This window comes from Chiloscyllium punctatum, chromosome 26 (genome assembly GCF_047496795.1).
Source record: "Chiloscyllium punctatum isolate Juve2018m chromosome 26, sChiPun1.3, whole genome shotgun sequence".
Taxonomy (NCBI): domain Eukaryota; kingdom Metazoa; phylum Chordata; class Chondrichthyes; order Orectolobiformes; family Hemiscylliidae; genus Chiloscyllium; species Chiloscyllium punctatum.
Window position 1 is genome coordinate 48,486,725 of NC_092764.1, and position 24,016 is coordinate 48,510,740.

The following is a 24,016-nucleotide window of genomic DNA, read 5'->3' on the forward strand; positions in this document are numbered from 1 at the left end:
GGTTGTGTGCATTTTGATACAGTCATTTCATTTGTAAATTCCCCAATTTGTGCTGGGATTTAAATTCACTGAACTGTGCCAGTGTGAACAGATTCTGACTTTGATCGAGTTAAACACACACCGCTTAAATGCTGGATACTGTAAAATCCTGAGAAAACTACTAATTTCCAGAATTATTCATAGTGCCTTTGGCAATATATCAGAAAATGGAGAACCCATTTTTAACCCATTGATAAGATTGCCAGTGATCTGTATCTGCACAGCAATACACAAGGAGGACTGAACCTAAGAGCTTTTCCTGCAATTAACCCCTTTACCTCAGAACATTATGAGAACATAAGCAGTCTTAATTGCCTATTTGTCATGAGGCAGCAGGTTATCTCCTACCTCCCAGGAAACAGCAGTTGTTCCAACTCCTTCTTCCCAAAGATGGTTAATGAGCATGTTGCTTTTAATTCCTTTATAACAGTTTCTCCTTGTCCCTTTCATCGCAAGAAACAGTGATTCCAGACAGTTATTGCTGCTTCTTTCCTTGTGTTTCAGTTTATCATCACTGATTCTTTTAATCCATGAACAGCTATTGAAGTTCTGAAGTTTACAGTATCACCCTGTTTCCAGTCTATTCAGTCCAACTTTTTGTCATTCATATAAATGATTTGAATGTGAATATAGGAGATGCGATTAATCAGTTTGCAGATGACATTAAAATGAGACAGCAGAGAAGGTAACCTCAGACTATGACAGGACCTTGACCAGATGGGCCAAATTGTGGCAGAGGGAGTTTAATTTAGATAAATGACAGCTTCTGCTTTTTGGTAAGGTAAACCAGGGCAGGACTGATACACTTAATGTTAAGGTCCTGAGGAGTGTTGCCAAACAGACCTTAGGGTGCAGGTTCCGGAGTCACAGGTAGATAGGGTAGTGAAGGCAGCATTTGGTACGTTTGCCTTTATTGGTCAGTGCAATGAGTATAAGGGTTAGGAGGTCATGTTGTGGCTGTACAGGAGTTGGGAGGTCATATTGTGGCTGGACACTTGGTAATGACACTTTGGTGGAGGTGGTGCAATTACAACACCTAAAAGACATCTAGATGAGCATATGAATAGGAAAGGTTGAGAGGATATGGGCCAAATACTGGCAAGTGGGAATAGATAAACGTAGAATATCCGGTCGGCATGCACAAGTTGGACTGAAGATTCTGTTTCTGTGCTGTACAGCCTCTGTGACTCAATGACTCTATAACTGCTATTTCCTCACTCAAAAACAGTTCTTTGTTCGTTGATTCTTCTTCTAGGATATTCATTGTAATTTTTTGCCATTATTCTAAATCTTATGACAGAATGATCACTGTCATCTAACTGTTAGCCAAATGATGCTTTGTCCACTAGGTCCACCTCAATCGCAGGAACCAGGTCTAGCAATGCTTCCTTTCACATTGGATTGGACATGTACTGCGGTAGGGAATTCTCCTGAACATGATCGAAGAGCAGTTGTCCCTTACTACTCTTTACATTATGACTATCATAGTCTAAATTTGGATAATTACAGTTTCCCTTTGTAACTACTCTCTATCATCTTTGTACCTCATCAGTAGTAATTTCCTCAGATTTGTTTTCCTCTATATCCTATATAGATTATAACAAGCAAGGTAATTGCATACTTTTTCTATTCTTTAGCTCCAGCCAAATCAATAGTATCCTTGAACCTTCTGGGGTATTTTTGTTAGACTTCAATTTGGTATGATTTTTTTTGAGGAGATGACTAAGTGTGTAGGTGAGGATTGTGCGGGTGATGTAATCTACATGGAACTTCAGGAAAACTTTGACAAATTCTTGCATGTCAGGATAGATAAGCAGCTAGTGGGACCCAGAGCAATTTGGCAAATTCAATCCAAAGTTGGTTTTGTAACAGGAAGCAGGGGATGACAGTTAGAGCATTTTTATTTTGTGACTGGAAGCCCATATCCAGTGGCATTTTACAGGGTTTGGTGTTATTTGCTGTGAACGAAAGCCTTTGACTACAGCAAGATATCGAGGAAAGCCTTAATCTACAGGATGGTATAGTCAGGCTGACCAGATGGATTGTTTGGTAGCAAATGGGACTTAATCCTGAAAAAAAAAGAATGTGAGGTGAAGCAGTTGGAAGGTTTCACAAGGCAAGTGTGTACATGTTGAATGGTAAGACCCTGGGAGGTAAAGTACACATCCATAAGCTTGTGAGTGGGTGTGTGGATGGATGGACAGATGGATGGAGTCAAGACAGAGGGGATACTTGCCCTTATTAGTCGAGGCACTGAACACAGCTATAAGAAAAACTCAATAGGCCAGGGTTGTTTTCCTTAAAGCAGGGAGGCTGAGAGGTGATCTAAATAAATTGTTCAAAGTTCTAATGGGTATAAACACAGAGGGAGAAACAGTTCCATTTAGTAAAAGGGTTCAAAAACCAGGAGGAACAGTTTGAAGTAAGGAATAGGTAGTTTAGAGGAGATGAGGAAAAAGAACACACCCAGACCAAGAATATTTAACACACAGCCCAACCCTGTTTTGAGTCATCACAATATTGTAATCCCACAGCAATCTGTACCTATAACTCATCAATCTTCTTAAAAATACTCCACATATTCATGTACATGTAGCAGAATTTTGATTTAGACTTGTTCTGATAGCAGGGAGACCAGAATTGCACACAATATTCCAAAAGTGGCCTAACCAATGTCCTAGGAGCCAGCAGAGTTTGGACCCGAACAGGACAAACAGTACAGACTACAGATTCAAAAACACCAGCAACAGTTCTCCTCCAAGATCCTCCGCTCCACGCTTGCAGCAGTGCACCGGCATCTAACCTCTTTACAGTCAGCCCTGCCTCAGCTGAGAGCCACACTCTCTCAGAATTGCATAGGACGCACTCTGTACTACATCCTCAGGAGAATTCATACTCTCAACAAACAGTATTTCAACTCCACCTCAAACATCAAAAACTCTAAGTACAAAAAACTTTTATCTACCCACCTCCATAACCAGCGCTCCTCAAACATTCCAGAAGACTCCCCCGGCCTCTGGAACTGCTCGGACACCATTAACCATGTGGCTGGTGCAGCTGTCACCCCCATGCCCTGTGGTCCAACATTTCAACTCCCCCTCCCACTCTGCCGAGGACATGGAGGTCCTGGGCCTCCTTCACCGCCGCTCCCTCACCACCAGACACCTGGAGGAAGAACGCCTCATCTTCAGCCTCGGAACACTTCAACCCCAGGGCATCAATGTGGACTTCAACAGTTTCCTCATTTCCCCTTCCCCCACCTCACCCTAGTTCCAAACTTCCAGCTCAGCACTGTCCCCATGACTTGTCTTTCCTGCCTATCTTCTTTTCCACCTATCCACTCCACCCTCCTCCCTGACCTATCACCTTCATCCCCTCCCCCACTCACCTATTGTACTCTATGCTACTTTCTCCCCACCCCCACCCTCCTCTAGCTTATCTCTCCACCCTCCAGGCTCTCTGCCCTTATTCCTGATGAATGGCTTTTGCCCGAAATGTCGATTTTACTGCTCCTCGGATGCTGCCTGAACTGCTGTGCTCTTCCAGCACCACTAATCCAGAATCTGGTTTCCAGCATCTGCAGTCATTGTTTTTACCTAACCAATTTCCTATACAGCCGCAACATGACCTCCCAACTCTTACAGTCAATGCTCTGGCCAATAAAAGGAATAATTTGGAGATGCGGTGTTAGACTGGGATGGACAAAGTTAAAAATCACACAATACCAGGTTATAGTCCAACAGGTTCATTTGGAAGCAGTAGCTTTCAAGGCGCTGCCTCTTATAACAATCTGATGAAGAGGCAGCACCTTGAAAGCTAGTAATTCCAAATAAACCTGTTGGACTCTAAACTGGTGTTGTGTGATTTTTAACAATAAAAGGAAAGCAAACTCAACGCCTTCTTCACTATGCTATCTAGCTCTGACTCCACTTTCAAGGAACTATGAACTTGCACTCCAATGTCTCTTTGTTCAGCAACACTCCCCAGGACATTACCATTAAGCGTATAAGTCTTGCCCTGACTTGCTTTTCCAAAATGCAGCACCTCACATTTCTCTGAATTAAGCTCCATCTGCCACTCCTCAGCCCGTTGGTCCATCTGATCAAGATCCTGTCGTACTCTGAGGTAACCCTCTTCCCTGTCCACTACACCTCCAATTTTAGTGTCATCTGTAAACCTGCTAACTGTACCCCCTACATTCACATCCAAATTATTTCATAAATTACGAAAAGCACTGATCCTTGTGGCACACCCCTGGTCGCAGCACTTCAGTCTGAAAAGCAATCTTCCATCATCACCCTGTTTTCTACCCTCAAGCCAGTTCGGTATCCAAATGGTTAGTTCTCCCTGTATTCCATGTGACCTAACCTTGCTAACCAGTCTACCATGAGGAATTGCCACAGGCAAATTGACCATCTTCAGCATGAGCCTCCTCAGGGTCAAAGGAGGGCAGGCACGATGGAGGTAGAGAACACATCCACCTCTGGAGTGGAAACTAAAGGGGCCTGTGTGAGATTCCTCCTCTGGCATGGAGGATCCTGGCACTATCCAGTCTCCTTTCGAACCTGCAGTGCAATCCAGGTTCTTCACCTTCTTGTTGCCATGACTTCAGTCCTGATGGCAAATGGGTACGATGATGGAATGTAGATGTGCGCTCCTCTCCGGCATTCCCTGAGGGTGTTGGGCCTGGGTCTCCCTGGCAGCTGCCAACCTGTCCATGGAGGCAGCCAGACAGTCACATGACTCACTGCACCGCTGCAGCTTCAGGGCAATGAGGACTATTGCCTCCCAAATCCCTGTCTGCTGCTCCTGCTCCTCCCTGTGCCTCTGGGTGAAGCTCCCTTTCACTGACACCATTAGGGCCTCTCCTGCCTGGGGCTGAACAGGCACCAGGTCTCTGGTGGGCTAGTAGCCTGGAATGTTTCTCCATCAGACAGCTGCTGAGCTGTCAAGGTAAGGCACTCACCAGATCATGCTCCCACGCTCATTAAATCTAACATTCCCCTGAGGTGTCAATACCTGAGCTGGCAGAGGTTACTGAAGGCGGCCTTCCCAGTGCCTCCTGAGGGTTTAGTATTCTCATTCTCAAGGTCTAGGTGACAGCTTCTGGCAGTGTTGGCCATTTTACCTTGGTGGTGGAAACACTGGCTGTAATTGCGAGACTCAAGAGAGAAGGTGGTGTCACAGCCAGTGTTTAGAAGTGGTGTACAATGAATGAGACTGACACTGGGCTTACTTTGGAGAGACGTAATGAGAAGAAGATTGACGCTTACAAATGTGAATAGATGTTTCAGCATTTCCACAGGAGAGGTCCGAACCTTCTCATGTGAGAGCCAGAATTTTCTCCTCTTAGAGGGTGAGAAGCATAACCCTCCCTACATTTGTTAATGAGCTGCCTTCTCCGTTTTGAGAGAAAGGGAGGGATTGACTGAAATCATACATCCGTTAGCCCTGGTACAGAAGTTGAAAGGCAGTGAAGTCTCCCTGGTAGCAAGGTCTCTCTGTTAGTGAGGAGGCTATACAGAGGCCAAGTAAGAATAGTGGTGCAGGAAACAAGGAAGAGTAGGAATGGGAGGGAAGATGTTGCAGTCAATGACAATGATAGGGCATGAAGCTTGGTGGGAGATGAGTGCAGCAGCAGAGAGAATGGGTGTAAAGCAGCAGAAAGAATGTAGTACTTACCGTGGCCAGTTCTTACATGACTGTTAGCCATTCCAACTAGACTGAGGCAAAGGCAACCCAAGTGGCAACCTCAGACCAGGCCGCCAGGGTCTGGTGGCACAGCATCCTCTGCCAATTCTTCAAGAGGCTCCCCTCTTTTGCCTGAGCCCTCAACCAGGACCTCAAGTCCCTAATGGAGATTCTCAGTGCCATTGTCCCCTTTATTGACATCTTCATAATCTGACCTTGAGTAAGCAGGGCAGCTTCAGAATGTCAATACTTATCAGGATGCACAGTGGCCTTTTAAAAATGGTATAGTTGCAAGGGGTGACAATCTTTTAGCATCTGGTAAGAAGCGGTCATAATTGGACATAACAGATGCTATAGGGGCAGAGTAGTGGTTAATGAGACAAGTTTAATGAGATAAGGCAAGAAAACTCACTGGGTCTTGTGACAGAAAACCTTCCAAAAACAAAAAATGAATCAATGTAACTGGATCTTAGCCAAGAAAAAAATTCAGCCCATGGTTTATTTCAGACAGCAACTGAAAGATCTAAGTATTCTCCTAAATTTGACACTTTGTCTCCACATTAAATCAACACTGACAATCTATTATCATGAATGCATATCAAATATTACTTTTTAATTTAAAATTGACGAGTTCTGTATATTCATATTTTTAAAAGGCATTTATTGAACTTTAGGAAGGCTGCCAGACCATTTTGCAATTTCAAGCTTGTCAAGACTCTGGAAGGTTCCTCAGGGGATTACAGAGTGACACACCTAGGTGGTCCAGGGAAGTTTCATACTTGCTAGTATCAAGCATTGCTCCAGGAACGATGAACACATTTCGAATGTCAATTCAACGCTGGCCAATTATCAGGGCTGAACAAAACTCCACTGACACCTTCACGATAAGAGAATGTACTTTTGCCTTAAGGTAGGTCCAACCCAGATTTTGGGCATGTTGAGAGTGTTGGGGTTGTGGGGGCAGGGAGGCCAATGGGCAGGAACAGATGAACGCTCCATCTGATGAGATTACCAGACATCTTTTTTTGGGAAACTGTGGTTTTCAGACTTTGACACCATAGGAAACAGGAAGAGGAGTCAGCCCTTTGGCTCCTTGAGTCTGTTCCACCATTTGATAGGATCAGGCTGATCCAATATTCCTCACACCCATATTCCTGCATTTTCCCCACAGCCCTCAATTCCTTTGATACTGATCAGAATCTCTCAGCCTTAAATACACACAACGATTCTGCCTCCACAGCTCTCTGTGGCAAGCAGTTCCAAATACTCACAACCCTCGCAGAGAAAAAACATTCCTCCTTATCTTAGTCTTAAATTTGTGCCCCATAAACCTAAAGATATTCCGACTGGTCTGACACTGTCCCGTGAGGAGAAACATCCTTTCGGTATTTACCCTGACAAGCCCTTTAAGAATCCAATATGTTTCCATGAGATCACCTTTCATTCTTCTAAATTCCAGTGAGTTGAATCACAACCAATTCAGCCTTTGCTCATTAGACAATTTCTCCATACAGGGGACATTCTCGTGAACCTTCCCTGAACTGTCTTCAAAGAAAAATCACCCTCACAATGCGCAGCCCTCCAATCCCTCTGCTCCAATCCCAACCTCACCATCAAGCCAGCGGATAAAGGGGGTACAGTGGTAGTCTGGCGCACTGACCTCTACACCGCTGAAGCCAAACGTCAACTCAAGGACACCTCTTCCTACTGCCCCCTTGACCATGACCCCACCCCCCATCACCAAACCATCATCTCCCAGACCATACAGAACCTCATCACCTCAGGGGATCTCCACTCACAGCTTCCAACCTCATAGTCCGGGAACCCCGCACTGCCCGGTTCTACATTCTTCTCAAGATCCACAAGCCTGACCACCCTGGCCGACCCATTGTCTCAGCATGCTCCTGCCCCACTGAACTCATCTCTACCTACCTCGACACTGTCCTATCCCCCTAGTCCAGGAACTCCCCACATACGTTCGAGACACCACCCACGCCTTCCACCTCCTCCAAGACTTCCGTTTCCCTGGCCCCCAATGCCTCATCTTCACCATGGATATCCAATCTCTCTACACCTCCATCCGCCATGACCAGGGCCTCCAAGCCCTCCGTTTTTCCCTCTCCAGACGTCCCCAACAGTACCCTTCCACCGACACTCTCATTCGTTTGGCCGAACTGGTCCTCACCCTTAACAATTTCTCCTTTGAATCCTCCCACTTCCTCCAGACCAAAGGGGTAGCCATGGGCACACATATGGGCCCCAGCTATGCCTGTCTCTTTGTTGGCTATGTAGAACAGTTGATCTTCCGTAATTACACCGGCACCACTCCCCACCTCTTCCTCCGCTACATTGATGACTGCATTGGCGCCACCTCATGCTCCCGCGAGGAGGTTGAGCAATTAATCAACTTCACCAACACATTCCACCCTGACCTTAAATTTACCTGGACCATCTCTGACACCTCCCTCCCCTTCCTGGACCTCTCCATCTCCATTAATGACGGCCGACTTGACACTGACATTTTTTACAAACCCACTGACTCCCACAGCTACCTGGATTACACCTCTTCCCACCCTACCTCTTGCAAAAATGCCATCCCATATTCCCAATTCCTCCGCCTCCACCGTATCTGCTCCAAGGAGGACCAGTTCCACCACAGAACACACCAGATGGCCTCCTTCTTTAGAGACCGCAATTTCCCTTCCCACGTGGTTAAAGATGCCCTCCAACGCATCTCGTCCATATCCCGCACCTCCGCCCTCAGACCCCACCCATCCAACCGTAACAAGGACAGAACGCCCCTGGTGCTCACCTTCCACCCTACAAACCTTCGCATAAACCAAATTATCCGCCACCTCCAAACAGACCCCACTACCAGGGATATATTTCCCTCCCCACCACTTTCCGCCTTCCGCAAAGACCGTTCCCTCCGCGACTACCTGGTCAGGTCCACGCCCCCAAACAACCCACCCTCCAATCCTGGCACTTTCCCCTGCCACCGCAGGAACTGTAACACCTGCGCCCACACCTCCTCCCTCACCTCTATCCAAGGCCCTAAAGGAGCCTTCCACATCCATCAAAGTTTTACTTGCACATCCACTAATATCATTTATTGTATCCGTTGCTCCCGATGCGGTCTCCTCTACATCGGGGGGACTGGGCGCCTCCTAGCAGAGCGCTTTAGGGAACATCTCCGGGACACCCGCACCAATCAACCACACCGCCCCATGGCCCAACATTTCAACTCCCCCTCCCACTCTGCCGAGGACATGGAGGTCCTGGGCCTCTTTCACCACCGCTCCCTCACCACCAGACGCCTGGAGGAAGAACGCCTCATCTTCCGCCTCGGAACACTTCAACCCCAGGGCATCAATGTGGACTTCAACAGCTTCCTTATTTCCCCTTCCCCCACCTCATTCTAGTTTCAAACTTCCAGCTCAGCACTGTCTCCTTGACTTGTCCGGACTTGTCCGACCTGCCTATCTCCTTTTCCACCTATCCACTCCACCCTCTCCTCCTTGACCTATCACCTTCATCCCCTCCCCCACTCACCCATTGTACTCTATGCTACTTTCTCCCCACCCCCACCCTCCTCTAGCTTATCTCTGCACGCTTCAGGCTCACTGCCTTTATTCCTGATAAAGGGCTTTTGCCCGAAACGTCGATTTCAAAGCTACTTGGACGCTGCCTGAACTGCTGTGCTCTTCCAGCACCACTAATCCAGAATTCAAAGAAATTATATTTTTCCTTCAATAAAGGAGACCAAAACTGCTCATAATAGCCCAGATGTGGTTTCACCGGCACCTTGTACAGTTACAAGAAGACTTCCCTACTCTTATACTCTAACCCCTGTGGGATTGTGTTCAAATAACTGCAATCAGTGAGTGGTGAATGTAGCCTCTTTATTCAGCAAGCACAGTAGCACAAGTTCAAGGCTTATAGAATCCCGAAATACAGTTCTTAAAAGAGGCCTCTTTATACACAGTTCTTACACATATTAAAATTCCATAATTATGGTGTTACATTGCTTTACCTATGGTATACAAATGTTCAAGGAGCTTCTGTCCCGGAGAGACGGGAGATTGGTTAAACATCTGCTAAATGGCTGTTACTTCTGATGAGATTAAGAGTGCCTGTCTGGTCTGCTTACATAGTTTACAGGTGTTAGTCCTTTGTCTTTTAAGCTCGTAAAAATTAGTAAAAACATTGTGTCTATATGCTCTAAATACATTAGAAATTACACCAGTACATATTCAAACAGTAAAGGATATTAAACTGATCACTGCAGCTGGGTTGTCAGATTTGCCTGTGTGAATTTCACACAAGTGCTGTTTGGACAGTTTTTTTTAAAAAGGGATAGCAGCCCAGTTAAAAGTTACAAACTAACTGGGGAAGCTGCTTGGTGTTCTGTAATCTATTTAGGTCAGAGAGACTGTTGATAAGGGCTGATTAATATTATAATGTTTTGGAGATTTGATGGGTATGGTAATGTTTATGACACTGACACCTATTCAGAGATAGCTTTTGATGTAGAAATAAGCCTGATTGGAGTCAAAAAGTGCGAAGAATCAGTAATGAGTTTGGAAGTAATGCTTTAATTTTAGCCTGTCTTGCAAGAGTAATATGTACAACAGAACGTGGTTTTATGAATAGGAGAAACAGTGTTATAGTAGGGAGTCATGAACAAATGAAACAGGTGTTCACTTGTGAGTGGGTTAGTAAAGAGACCTATAATACAATATCTCACACCTCCTTGAAATAAGGGCCAACATTCCCTTAGCCTCCTGGATTACCTGCAGTGCCTGTGTGCTAGCTTTGTTTTTTATGTACAATTACTCCCAAGTAATTTGTGATGCAGCTTTCTGTAATTTTTCTCCATGTTATTCTCCCTTCCAAACTGAACAGCTACATATTTTCTAACATTACATGCCATTTGTCAAATTGGTTTGACAACCAGTCATATATGACAACAGCCATCTTTACTACCAAGTATGAAAAAGGCAAGACCTTAAAGAATATGGTTGGCTTATTTCTTTGCATGAAGCTACATATAGTTAATTACATAATGAATTGGTAAAATGTTTGTGGCCATGTAAGAATAATAACTGCTTGGATTTGTAACACAATGAGTAGATAATGGGTTAAACGTTGAACTTTGGCAGGGCAGAAAAAGACTGAGCAATACTTTGGCTTGCATACAATCTGGGTGCTTTGAAGAAAATTGAGTAGGATTTGCAGCAACCAGATTATCTTTTGCCTACTTAGCACTTCAGATAAATTAAATTTCAATTTTTAAAATAAATTGATTTAGTCTCATTGGCTTAAGAGAAAGGCGAATACCAAACAATGTTTGGAGAAAATTGACTGATCAAGCAAATGAAAAATAATAGTCAAGCTACAAATTTGCCTTTTATTTTCCATCTATAGAATAGTGTTTGGTTTGATGAGTCACCATTGATTGTACTAATCATTCTTGGGTAACTGACTCGACATCCATTTTTCATATTTGACTTTCGTGAATGTAAGCAGCTTTTTTGGCAATGGGGACATCATTGACAAGATCAAGCCTTTCCAGGTCATCATGAACAGATAGGCAGTTCACAATGCAGTTTGGCTGAGGCAATTATAAAATATCTACTACCATCCCAGCTGAAATAAGTTAATGTAGACTGGAATATAAGAAGTTAGTATCTTCCTTGTCATGAGACTCATCATAACATTGGGATGTGGTTGAGATAAAACCACTTTCTTAACCCAGAACAAACTGCCATTTCCTCTCGCATTGTAGAAGGAATAATTAATTGTGTAACACAGGAATTAAGTGTAACAGCAGATAATATTTTTCATAACAAAGTGAGGAAAAATGTAGAATTTGTATTAGGAAGAATGGTGAATACATCTGATGAGTACGTTACAAAGTAATTATTTTACAAGACAACCTTACAATGCCGATTTCAGCAAGTCTGTGGGAGAAAGTAAATTATAAGTGGAAGCACTGTAAAATCAATTATATCGCAATTGCTTATTACATGAGGCAAAATGTTCACCTATATTTTCAGAGACTTGTGTGTGTGCATAGTTTCGTAGTTGGTTGAAACAGCACACCTCTTCATATAGTTACATTTTCAGCTCCAAGAGATAATGGCATTTAAATTCTTGGAGACACAATGAGTGCGACTATTAGATCTAACTCCCAGTGTATTCAACAACAATGAGATGACTGGATGAAGCCAAATAATTTCAATTTCTAGAATGTTTAACGATCTGTATTTTTCAACCTTACTTTGAATTATTGGATGGACAGACCCAGCAGAAGTGGCGACATAGTGACACATAATCAGGAAGGAGAGTGGCAGTAGGAAACTCCAACATTGATTTTGGACCCCATGAAATGTCATTGTATCATGTCAACAATAGACAAAGTTAAAAAACACACAACGCCAGGTTATAGTCTAACAGGTTTATTTGGAAGCACTAGCTTTCGGACCACTGCTCCTGACCAATGAAGGAGCAGCGCTCTGAAAGTTAGTGCTTCAAAAAAACCTGTTGGACTATAATCTGGTGTTGTGTGATTTTTAAACTTTGTACACCCCACTCCAACACTCGCACCTCCAAATCATGACAACAATAAACAAGACAGCTTCCTACTCATTACAACCCACGCCCTCCAACTCCAGCAATTGAATTAGTACCGTTCTACTTGGAAAGAAACATTGAGGGCAGCAGGAGATCCACGGCATATTCAACGTGAGGAAATTCAAAGTCCATCACCAAGTGTGGCTCAGAAGTACCATTATTGACCCAGCTGGCCAAGTCTTCAGGACAAAGCCGCCATACTTTATTTGCAGTTGATGAGGAGAGAACAGACAAGAAGGAAAAGAATAACGGCCTCATCTTCACCAATCTTCCACAGATGCATCTGTCCATGATAGTATTGATAGAAGTGATCAACCCACAGTTCTTCTGAGGACAAATTTTTATCTTCACATGGAAGAAAACATCCATCATATTGTGTGACAATGCCACTAAGCTTAAGATGTATTCATAACAAATCTAGCAAACCAAAATTGGTCTCCATAAATAAAGAAATTGTATTCCATCACAATCCCTATCCTCATTATTTAGCATATCCTTCCTTCTAATACCACTAGCAAAGGAATTAACATTAAATCAAATGTGTGCTAAGCATAACAATCAGGTAAATGTAGAAGCGAGATGCTAACCTGGTGAAGCTATAAACATAGAACTACTTTTTGCTAAACTGGAAGCAGTTTAACAACACAACAAACTGCTTTGATGAAAATTCTGCAGTCCTGCCATTGCTAACCAAGTTGGGTAATTAAAAGTCACTCAGTTTGAGAGATGACGCTCCCAGGTATAAAAGAAGTAAAAGAGCCAGTTTCTAGTGGTCTGCATTGCCCTTATAGGCTTTGCAAATAAATTATGCAACTTGAAAAGATGGGTGACTTAGTGGTGTTTAATAAATGAATAAGATAAGCCTTGTGATTAGCTGACAAGAAAAGAAATCTCATGGGAGAAGGAACTCAACAACCTCACTACACTCAAAAATGTTTGGAGAATTCATCCTAGCTTCCTCTGATGGCCTACACCATTACAGAAACAGCTAAATACAGTAAGGAATGGGGGAACTCAACAATATGCTAGTTATAGTTATGAAGGTTTGTGCTTCAGAACTAGCCACTACACCAGCCAAGTTGTTCAAGCATCGCTACACTGCTGGCATACACCCGAAATGGAAAATAGCCCAGATTTGTTGTCTACAAAAAGCAAAGAAAATCCATTCAAACAATTACTGCTCCATCAATCTACTCCCGATCAATTAAGTGACTGAAATTATCAACATTATCGAGCAGAGCTTTCTCGTTAACAAGCTCATTATAGGAGATACATCACTTGTGGCATAGTGATAGTGTCCCTACTTTGGTGCTGTGGAGGCCTGGGTTTATGTTACAACTGATCCAGAGATGTGTAATATCTCTGAACATGTTGATTAGAAAATGGAGGGAAACTCTTTAGTGGCTGTAGTCACATCTAGCACAAATTAAGACAGCATCCACCTCAGTCCATGAACATCACTACAGGAGTTCCTCAGGGCGGTGTTCTCGGCACAACCACATTCAGAAGTTTTAAAAGTGGTGATGTTCGCTGATGATGCACAATGCTGCATAATATTTGGAGAGTTTTCAGATATGAAGCAATCCATGTCTACACGCAGATAAAAACCATCATTCAGGCTTGGCTCATATGTGAAACTTGTGCCAGCCAAGTGCTAGGTAATGACCGTTCTCTCTAAGAGAGAATCTAACTGTTTTCTCTTGATATTCAATAGCATGATCATTTGCTGAATCAATGTCAACATCCAAGAAGTCACCATTGGCCAGAACTGTAACTGGAACAGCTGTATAAGTATTATGTTACAAGAGCAGCACAGAGACTGATAAGTCTGCAGTGAGTAACTCACCTCCTGACATTCCAAAGCTTTTAGGCCTCTATTCCTGGTGACAGGATTTTTCCCGAAACGTCAAGGAAGGAATAAGTCCAGTCAAGGATAGTAGTGGGAAGTTGCGTGTGGAGGCTGAAGAGATTGGGGAGATACTGAATGAATACTTTTCGTCAGTATTCACTCAGGAACAGGACATTGTTGCCGATGTGAATATTGAGTCACAATTAATTAGAATGGATGGCTTTGAGGTATGTAGGGAAGACGTGTTGGAAATTCTGGAAAGGGTGAAAATAGATAAGTCCCCTGGGCTTGATGGCATTTATCCTAGGATTCTCTGGGAAGCAAGGCAGGAGATTGCAGAGCCATTGGCCTTGATTTTTATGTCCTCGTTGTCTACAGGAATAGTGCCAGAAGACTGGAGGATAGCAAATGTGGTTCCCTTGTTCAAGAAGGAGAGTAGGGATAACCCTAGTAACTATAGGCCAGTGAGTCTCACTTCTGTTGTGGGCAAAGTCTTAGAGAGAATTGTAAGGGACAGGATTTATGAACATCTGGATAGTAATAATGTGATCAAGGATAGTCAGCATGGTTTTGTGAAGGGCAGGTCGTGCCTCACAAACCTTATTGAATTCTTGGAGAAGGTGACTAAGGAGGTGGACGAGGGTAAAGTGGTAGATGTGGTGTATATGGATTTTAGTAAGGCGTTTGATAAGGTTCCCCATGGTAGGCTACTGCAAATAATACGGAGGTATGGCATTGAGGGTGAGTTGGAGGTTTGGATTAGGAATTGGCTGGCTGGAAGAACACAGAGGGTAGTAGTTGATGGTAAAGGTTCATCTTGGAGTGCAGTTACTAGCGGTGTTCCACATGGATCTGTTTTGGGACCGTTGCTGTTTGTCATTTTTATAAATGACCTGGAGGACGGGCTAGAAGGTTGGGTGAGCAAGTTTGCGGATGATACGAAAGTCGGTGGAGTTGTTGACAGTGAGGAAGGATATGTCAGGTTACAGCGGGATATAGATAAGCTGCAGAGCTGGGCAGAAAGGTGGCAAATGGTGTTCAATGTGGGTAAGTGTGAAGTGATTCACTTTGGTAAGAGTAACAAGAAGATGGGGTACTGGGCTAATGGTCGGATACTTGGTAGTGTGGATGAGCAGAGGGATCTTGGTGTCCATGTACACAGATCTCTGAAAGTTGCCACCCAGGTAAATAGTGCGGTGAAGAAGGCATATGGCGTACTGGCTTTTATTGGTAGAGGAATTGAGTTCCGGAATCCTGAGGTCATGTTGCAGTTGTATAAGACTCTGGTGCAGCTGCATCTGGAGTATTGTGTGCAGTTTTGGTCGCCATACTATAGGAAGGATGTGGAGGCACTGGAACGGGTGCAGAGGAGGTTTACCAGGATGTTGCCTGGTATGGTAGGAAGATCGTATGAGGAAAGGCTGAGGCACTTGGGGCTGCTTTCATTGGAGAAAATAAAGTTTAGGGGTGACTTGATAAAGGTGTAAAAGATGATTAGGGGTTTAGATAGGGTTGACCATGAGAACCTTTTTCCACATATAGAGTCAGCTATTACGAGGGGACATAGCTTTACATTAAGGGGTGGTAGGTATAGGACAGATGTTAGGGGTAGGTTCTTTACTCAGTGAGTCATGAGTTCATGGAATGCCCTGCCAGTAGCAGTGGTGGACTCTCCCTCTTTATGGGCATTTAAACGAAGATTGGATAGGCATATGGAGGATAGTGGGCAAGTGTAGGTTAGGTGGGCTTGGATCGGCGCAACATCGAGGGCCAAAGGGCCTGTACTGCGCGGTATTTTTCTACGTTCTATGTTCTATGTCAATTTTCCTGTTCTTCGGATGCTGCCTGACCTGCTGTGCTTTCCCAGCACCACTTTAATATAGACTCAGGTTTCCAGCATCTGCAGTCCTTGTTTTTACCTAGTTGATTTTAAATCTACTGCGAATCCTCTTGCAAAGATGTCTGCCTTGAAGAAGTTTTCCTCCTCTCGCTACAAGAATCTCAGTGAGTCTCTCTCGCACTGCAACCCTCAGGTCATCTCCTCCAGCCTCTATTCCTGATGAAAGGCTTTTACCCGAAACATCAATTTTCCTGCACCACGGATGCTGCCTGACCTGCTGTGCCTTTCCAGCACCACTCTATTCCAAAGCTTTTCCTCAGTCACTCAGGAACAAGTGAGGAGCATGATGAAAAATTAATCGCTTGTCTACATGAGTGAAACTCTGACAGCATTAATACATTTACTAGCACTTGGGACAATTGAGCTGAATCAGCACCCTACTTATCGCCTTAACCATGTCCCCAACTCCCACCCAATCACAACACAAGTGCTCCAGATGACACCATCTATAAGGTGCCCTTGAGCAATTTAGAAATGATATCAAAAGACATTTTATAACAAAAAGAACAAAAAGATCTTAACTGCCTAAGTACAAGGGTAGAAAGTACACCCTAAGTTTCCCTCCAAGTCACATGACTTGTGAACTTGGAAATATATTGTTATTTCTTCATCACTGTTGGTCACAATCTTGGAATTTCCTAACCCACAGCATTATAACACCACCTACAGAGACTGGATTGTACAGGTTCAATAAGGACGTTCACGACCAACTTCAAGGGAAATTGCGTGCGTGCAATAAATGCTAACATTGTTAATGATGTCCACAGTGCATAAGTTAATGCTGGCTTATCTTGAAACCTACACAGATAAGTAAACATGGGGAAATGGATAGTTGTGACTTGATATAATTTAGAATACAAGCCCAGATTTTTGCAGTCACATAGACTACACATGAATTAGAGCAAGACTGTAAAATGAGATGCAACACTGTTCTAAACAGCTCTTGTTTTCACAGGTAGTGAAAAGGGAGCAGGATGCAATTCAAATGCTCAGGTGAAACTTGAACCCAACGGGATCACTTGAACTCAGCAATGACTTCAAACAAACCCTGTTTTCACTGAAGGTAGATCCATTTTCTAGAATGCAATACTTAATAACATTTAAGAACAGACGTAAATGCCTGTAAAAGGCAGATTAAAGTCTGTGGAATGGTCAAAGTGGAAAATTATTTGAAACCTCTTTGAATCTTTGAAAACAGCCTGCTGTGTTGAAAACAAGTGTTCTTTCAATTTCATTAGCTGCTTGTTGACATAAGTCGGAAGGTTATCATTATTGCGTTATTACTGCTTGACTACTTCCATGGCCTATTATCATCATCACAGGGGAGAGGGAAGGGGCTAAAAGTTCACAGATTGACTAAACGGTTCAAAAGTAATTAAGGTATTAAGATGAACATTCTGCAGATTCATGAGAACAGAAATAAAACAAAGAACTGGAGAAACTCAGCAGATCTTTGGATGAAGAATAGTCACATCACACTTAAATTATTAGCTCCGCTTTTCACTCAACAGATACTGCCAGAACTGTTGAGTTTCTCCAGCTCTTTGTGCCTTGAACAAGAAATCGATTGGAGATAAGAATACAAACTTTATTGTCATAAACAGGTAAGAACTTGAGGAGATTTAAATGTAGCCGAAAATGTGTTGCTGGAAAAGTGCAGCAGGTCAGGCAGCATCCAAGGAGCAGGAGAATCGACGTTTCGGGCATGAGCCCTTCTTCAGGAATGAGGAAAGTGTGTCCAGCAGGCTAAGATAAAAGGTAAGGAGGGGGGACTTGGGGGAAGGGCGTTGGAAATGCGATAGGTGGAAGGAGGTTAAGGTGAGGGTGATAGGCTGGAGTGGGGGTGGGGGTGGAGAGATCAGGAAGAAGATTGCAGGTTAGGAAGGTGGTGCTGAGTTCGAGGGATTTGACTGAGACAAGGTGGGGGGAGGGGAAATGAGGAAACAGGAGAAATCTGAGTTCATCCCTTGTGGTTGGAGGGTTCCTAGGCGGAAGATGAGGCGTTCTTCCTCCAACCGTCGTGTTGCTATGGTCTGGCGATGGAGGAGTCCAAGGACCTGCATGTCCTTGGTGGAGAGGGAGGGGGAGTTGAAGTGTTGAGCCACGGGGTGGTTCGGTTGATTGGCCTGGGTGTCCCAGAGGTGTTCTCTGAAACTTTCTGCAAGTAGGCGGCCTGTCTCCCCAATATAGAGGAAGCTACATCGGGTGCAGACCGCCTACTTGCACCTGATGTGGCCTCCTCTATACTGGGGAGACAGGCCGCCTACTTGCGGAATGTTTCAGAGAACACCTCTGGGACACCCGGACCAACCAACCCAACCACCCCGTGGCTCAACACTTCAACTCCCCCTCCCACTCCACCAAGGACATGCAGGTCCTTGGACTCCTCCATCGCCAGACCATAGCAACACAACGGTTGGAGGAAGAGCACCTCATCTTCCGCCTAGGAACCCTCCAACCACAAGGGATGAACTCAGATTTCTCCCGTTTCCTCATTTCCCCTCCCCCCACCTTGTCTCAGTCAAATCCCTCGAGCTCAGCACCGCCTTCCTAACCTGCAATCTTCTTCCTGACCACCTATCGCATTTCCAATGCCCCTCCCCCAAGTCCCTCCTCCCTACCTTTCATCATACCCTGCTGGACACACTTTCCTCTTTCCTGAAGAAGGGCTCACGCCCGAAACGTCAATTCACCTGCTCCTTGAATGCTGCCTGACCTGCTGTGCTTTTCCAGCAACACATTTTCGGCTCTGATCTCCAGCATCTGCAGTCCTCACTTTCTCCTCGGAGATTTAAATGTATTCAAATTCAGAAACCGTTGAGAGGTCAATGAAAATAAAGCTGAATATTTGTCATTGACATTTTAATTTGTGATCATATATCAAGTCTGTAACAGATACTCAGCTTTATTTTGTTTGACCTCCTAATGGCTTCTGAATTCTGCCCTAGGTGGTTATAGTGAATTGACACATTTGGCACAAGGGCAAAGAATGGTGCATGAAGGTCATGGGTTGGATTAGGGGCTAAGAGGGGTTTCTCAATGGTTTCAAGGGTCTGTGTCCATGGCAGACCCAAACCCAACACTTACCCATCTTCTCCTCTCCCCCACCTCCAACTCCAAAAACCCACAACAAAGACCCTGTTACTCAGAGGAATCTTATCCAAGGCAGGCACAGCACCCACCTCAGGAGCGAAAACTCAAAAAAGGTTCAGTTAAAGGGGTTCCCTTTAAAACTGAGCACTTACAGTATTCCATATTTAATATTTTGAGTAGCATGAGATTTCATTTAGCTATGTTAAAGTAGTAACTAGCCATCTACAAAAATAAAAAAAAGTATTGGATGTGACACTACCCTTCATGCAATGTTTGGGAGAAGGCGATTTTGTTCTAGAAGGGATGAAATTAACTTTCCAAATGAAGGTAGATAAGGAAACAACAACCAGCCTAGCGTCATGCGTATCTGGCTGATTAGGTTTAGACAGAAGACCGACAGGATGGTCAATCCCAAAATTAAGGCAACTCAATAGTGATAGGTGGGGAGAGAGAGAGTCATAGAGTCATAGAGATGTACAGCATGGAAACAGACCGTTTGGTCCAACCCGGCCATGCCGACCAGATGTCCCAACCCAATCTCGTCCCACCTGCCAGCACCCGGCCTACATCCCTCCCAACCCTTCCTGTTTATATACCCATCCAAGTGCCTCTTAAATGTTGCAATTGTACCAGCCTCCACAACTTCCTCTGGCAGCTCATTCCATACACACACCACCCTCTGCGTGAAAAAGTTGCCCCTTAGGTCCCTTTTATATCTTTCCCCTCTCACCCTAAACCTATGCCCTCTAGTTCTGGACTCCCCGACCCCAGGGAAAAGACTTCGTCTATCTATACTATCCAAGCCCTCATAATTTTGTAAACCTATAGAAGGTCACCCCTCAGCCTCCGATGCTCCAGGGAAAGCAGCCCCAGCCTGTTCAGCCTCTCCCCATAGCTCAAATCCTCCAACCCTGGCAACATCCTTGTAAATTTTTTCTAAACCCTTTCAAGTTAGACCAGAATCGCATGCAATATTCCAACAGTGGCCTAACCAATGTCCTGTACAGCCGCAGGGAGAGAAATAAACAAGGAATGCAACACTTTTTGGAAGAAGATCTGGGGTTCCTCTACATCAGTCCGAGAGATAAACAAGATTGCTACCACGAAAGATTGCACCAAGTCAAGGATAAATCTTCCACCATTCCAAAATCGCTACTGCTGCTCGTCTATTCAAAAGAATGGCTGCTGTATCACTGAAGTGATCTTACCAATAGTTGTATACTTTGTCTAATTAACCAATGTATCATATCTAAACTATGCTTCTTAAACTCAATGATGGTATTAGATAATTGCTACAAATTGGCAGCTACCTATGTTAAACAACTTATGATCCAGAGGCCCCTAAAATCAGATTATTCTGAATTTATGGAAACTGAAAGATAGAAGGCAACAACAGTAAAAGAATCAGAATGAATTTGGAAGGAGTAATCTCCGTGGGATCAACACTCAAAGTGTCCTTAGGTCTTCAAAAACACTAGTCATTGAGTCATAGTTATATAGCATAGAAACAGACCCTTCTGTCCACATGTCTATGCCAACCAGATATTCTAAATTAATGTAATCCCATTTCTCAGCATTTGGCCCATATCTCTCTAAACCTTTCCTATTCATATACCCACCCAGATGCCTTTTAAATGTTGCAATTGTATCTGCCTCCACCATTTCCTCTGGTAGCACATTCCATATATACACCATCCTGTACATGAAAAGGTTGCCCCTCAGGTCCCTTTTAAATCTTTCCCCTCTCACCCTAAACTGTGGTTTTGGAGTGCTCTACCCTGGACAAAAGACCTTGTCTATTTACCCTACCCACGCCCCTCATGATTTTATAAATCTCTATAAGGTCACACCTCAGCCTCCGACACTCCAGAGAAAATAACCCCAGCTCAAACCCTCCAGCCCTGGCAATACTCTCGTAAATCTTAGTCAATGTTTTAATTGGTAAAAGCTGCATGCCACTTTTCAGCATCTTAAATTACTTTCGCCATGGTCAGGATAAATAAAATGAGGTCTGAGATGATGAGTAGCTCAGATGCTAATGAGTTAACTTTGATCGTGTTTCTTCATTTATTGCAAGGAAAAGCAACTAATCAGTTTGTTTCAATAATCATAAGACATTTCACAATCATTGTGTTGCAGGGTTTTGTTCTACTTCTCAGCGTGACCAACCAGAAATAAAGAGGTATTGAGAGCATTCTAATCATGGAATGGATGCTGACACCTAGATGAAAGGAATGATAAATGCCAAATTTACTTTTGCACAATGAGATAAATATGGCTGAGATGCTGATTCAGTTGAAGATGTCCCAAAATACCTGTAACAGAATTCATCAAGATTCCCGTGCTACCGAGAATACTCTGGAGGCTGTGGGAATAAGTTATAGAAAGATGTATGAACTGAAATACCCTGATTCATTTCTCCGAGTTTTTAACCATTTAGTTGAGAAAATCAGGTCTGTTCTCATATTGAATGGTAACATAAGAGAGCTTGTACTCTGTGCCAGTGGGTTGCAAACATCAATATCTCTCATCATTATGAAAACAAGCTGTATTCCTGATGGTCCCTTCCAAATACCACCTAACAATGCCCAGGTCTGAAGTAGCATCCCTTGGTAGAGAAAGATTACCATCAGTATATCTATTATTGATATAATTAATACATCAATACGCAGGGTCCAAGGGAACTATTTTAGCCATTGATCTCAACTTCTTATGCTTGCACCATCTAATAGAAGGGCAAGATTAGGAGCTCAGGTAAGCAAGTTAGGAAGTAGGGAGATAGACAAAGTATTTAATAATTCATTTTCAGAAAATTTTTCTTCCAAATAGAAGTGATGTTCTCATATAGACTTTAAAGCTAATCTTTTAGAATGATGCAGCATAATAGACGAAGTTATATTAGAATCGCTACAGTGTGGAAGCAGGACATTCGGTCCATGAAGTCCACACTGACCCTCCAAAGAGCATCGCATCCAAACCCACCACCCCCATCTTATCCCTGTAACCCTGCATTTCCCATGGCTTATCCACCTAGCCTGCACATCCCTGGACACTATGGACAATTTAGCATGGCCAATCCATCTGTGCATCTGTGGACTGTGGCAGGAAACCAGAGCAGCAAGAGGAAACCCATGCAGACATGGGGAGAACGTGCAAACTCCACACATAGACACAGTTGCCAAGGCTGCAATATAAACCGAGATTCTGATGCTGTAAAGCAGGAGTGCTAACCATTGAACCACTGCGCTACTATTGGATTGTGACAGACAGCTTTCTGTTATTTGCACTAAGGTCAGCAACCATCAAAAGTAAACGTCTTTCCTGAGGGAAAGATAACTTGAGGGAAAGATTTTACTTTGCCTTTCTTGCTTTTATTAAAACAATGTGTTGTCTCTTTTCTCTGATGCAAGCAGGCACTCTCTGTTTCTGCTGGACAATTTCATGATGCAAACTGAATGAATATCATCTTTTTAATTCACTCCTGCCTCAAGAAGTTGATCCTTTCTATACAGCAAGTAACAACAATCTTAGCAGTCTGGCTGGACTCTTAAGTCTCTAACACATTTTCTAATCACATGAAACATAACATAAATGAGACAGTTGTGTCCTAATCACAATTCTCAGTTCTTTAGGCTTCATCTCTCTGTCCTGTCTTTTCTTCACTCCAGGAATAACTACACCTCATCTCCTTTCCTTTTCACTCTTTTACTCCAAATCTTTATTCCCATCTCTCTCTTCTGCTCTCCACCCCTCCAATCTCTGTGTTTATCTTTCCTCCTACTACTTTTCTCTACTTCCTTTCTCTCCTTGTTCATCCACTCAATTTTCTAACCTCTGTGTTCCGCTTCCCACCCCCAGCTTTCCTGTTTGATTCTCTCTTTCTCCTTCCTCTCCATTGTTTTGCCTTGCCCTTTTTCTCATCATTCCCCCTCATCCTTTCCATCTCTCTCAGAACTACATCTTCTCTATTCTAACTCTCTTCCTGTCCATGGTCTTCCTTTCTCACCATTCCTTCAGGATCCTCTCCATTCACCTGCCATTGTTCTGCTATGAGTCTGTACTCTTACCTCGTTTGATCAAGGAAATGTCAATATTCACAGATCTCAATGTGAAAACCATGAGAAGTTGACTCTCATGTTATGAAAGGTTGCATTTCAGATTGCATAACTATGTGCAAAAATATTTTTCATGCTGATCTATTATTACAACTGCAATTTTAGCTGCATTTTGATATTTGCAAAGCTCCACTGCCAATACAAATTAATAGACAGTTGGTCAAGATGTTTTAAATAGTTTGTTAAAGGAATAATTGGCCTTAAAGTGACAGGCCTGTTGAAAGTACAATTGCTTCTGAAGATAGAATCATGCATTTTTCATTATTAAGGAGCAGCTCATCCAACTTACCACAAACAATTCTGTGGCATATCATGTTTTTTCTCATATTGGGAATAAAAGATTGGCTTCAATTTCTGTTTCTCACCAGGTGATTTAAATGTTTTTCTGAAAATAAACAAAAGCAAAATGTTGTGAAAGCTGAAACTGAAATGAATGACAGAAAATACTCAGGTTAGAGTGCAGCTCTGAAGGCAAGTGGTGTTATGGTAATGATCTGACTATAAAACATAGAAGCAGAATTGGCCATTCAGCCCATTGAGCCTGCTCTGCTTTTGATCACAGCTGAAATGTTTCTTAACCCTGTTTTCCTGCCTTCTCCTCGTAACCTTAGATCTCCTTACTAATCAAGGACCCCAGTCTTAAATACATTCAGTGACTTGGTCTTCTGATTCTTGATGAAGGGCTCCAGCCCG